Genomic DNA, 2,337 nt, shown 5'->3' on the forward strand with positions numbered 1-2,337 from the left:
ATATATTGGTAACTGCGATTTAACGATGAACATCATAGTTATCATAGATGAACTTCAATTCAAAAGATAAACTCATAGTCTCATACGTCATATATGAGAAAAAAGAAAATTATTAACTCTGTACTTAGGTAAAATTAAAACTATATTAAAAATATTAATATAGTTTTAATTTTACTTAATTAACTAGCCACAAGTGATCAATTTTTATTATATCTGTACTTAGTACTGTTCTTATAATGAAAGTACAAACTTAAATAAATATAACGTCATGAAATTTATATANTTAAAATTAATATTAAAATAAAATTAATATTAAAAATAAAAATAAAAATTTAATTTTGATAAATATATTGGTAACTGCGATTTAACGATGAACATCATAGTTATCATAGATGAACTCCAATTCAAAAGATAAACTCATAGTCTCATACGTCATATATGAGAAAAAAGAAAATTATTAACTCTGTACTTAGTACTGTTCTTATAATGAAAGTACAAACTTAAATAATTATAACGTCATGAAATTTATATATAACATATAACATTCCTTGATAAAAATAGGGCAAATGCAAAATAGTGTCCTAATAATAATACATAATACACCATATAATTAAGGTTCATAATACGTATCAGCAGAAATGAATCACTGCGCATAATACAACCATGCGCGTGGACTTATAAAAAAAAGATCGTAAAACGATAAAAAATGAACGGATTGAATAGATTTTTTTATCATATCTCAGAAATGTCATTGGGCGGGTCTGATGAAAATTTCAAACCTTAAGTCGTAAAACGCTGGCGTCAGCGAGCGTTTTTCTCGAAAACGGTCGAAATTTTAAAACGCTCGCGGGCGAGCGGCAAAAATTTTCCGACCTTCGCCAATAATTTTCCCGGAGTCTGGTGACCGAGTACTTTCGTTGAAAAAAAAGATGTTGAAAATCCGAGCACGCTAAGTAATTTTCCCAGAAAAGCGTTTTTTTCCTTGTTCTATTATATAATAAGAAGATCTACATATTAAACTTAATTTTTGTCCAGTAAATATTAAAATAAATCTAATAGAGAAAAAACATACTACTGGTAATTGTTAATTGTAATTTTATTTAGCTCTTTTGTTATCAATAAACAATAAAATCTTCAAACTAAAAACGTGGAAGAAGACTAATACGATAGCAGTGCTATTATTTAACAATTTACGTATTTAGTAAAACATAAGTTAAGTCTAAAATAGTATAAAACGCTACCGGTAATTAACAATGCAATGAGCGGTTATAAATAAATGCTTATTTCTTCATCTTTCTTAAAATTAAATTTTTTTATTCGATTATATTAGATAAAAAAAAATTCGGTACCATTTAAACAAAAAATTTAATGACATAAGTTTCAGGCATAAGGGATAATAACAGAAATTAAATTTTTCTTATAGAATTATTTTTGTTACAAAAAAAATAATTATCTACTAAATAATCGAAAATATTTAGGGAATGTATTCCTTACCCATTCTGTACAGAGTAATTGATTAACTATACTTCACAAATTAATACTAATAGTTCTTATCTGTATACTAAATTTTAATGTCACTGTATTTACCCGATTACTGTTTTATTTGTTAAATCCCTTAAACTTTAAATAATTATATCTCGTTTAGGATTTATTGATTCTTTTTTTTTATGCTTGATAAAAATTCTTATTAATAAAGATTAATAAAAAAAAAAAAAAACTGGGTTGCTATTTGAAAAACTAAAATTGATATTGATTTGAGGGTTAAGGGATGAAGATCTTTATTTTTTTTGTCAAGTAGCTCAACAATATCAAAGTCAAATCCCGGAAAGATACATTAATATAATAGGAGATATGTATGATGGCACTTGTACTAGGGTAAAAAGTGTGGGAGGAGTAACAGAAGGTTTTCGGGTAAGAATAGAAGTGCATTGGGGTTCTGCTATAAACCCTTACTTATTTTCTATAGTGATGGATGAAATTACTAGAGAAATTCAAGGAGAGGTGCCGTTGTGCATGTTGTTTGTTGACGATATAGTGTTAATAGGAGAAAATAAGGAGGAAATTAATCAAAGGCAAGAGGTGTGGAGATCAGCTCTTGAAGAAAAGTGTTTAAGAATAAGTAGGAGTAAGACAGAGTATATAGAGTACGACTTTGATAAAGGAGAACACGAAGTAGGGAATATAAGAAGATCAGTGATAATAGGCGAGGATGTGATTGGAGAGGTGGAAAGTTTTAAGTATTTAGGATCAGTTGTGCAAAAGAGCGGTGGAATTGACGAGGATGTAAGACACAGGTTTCAGTGCGGGAGGTTGAAGTGGAGAGAAGCGTCTGGTGTC

Source organism: Daktulosphaira vitifoliae, unplaced genomic scaffold, assembly GCF_025091365.1.
Source record: "Daktulosphaira vitifoliae isolate Bord-2020 unplaced genomic scaffold, ASM2509136v1 Scaffold_3, whole genome shotgun sequence".
In the NCBI taxonomy this organism is placed as follows: domain Eukaryota; kingdom Metazoa; phylum Arthropoda; class Insecta; order Hemiptera; family Phylloxeridae; genus Daktulosphaira; species Daktulosphaira vitifoliae.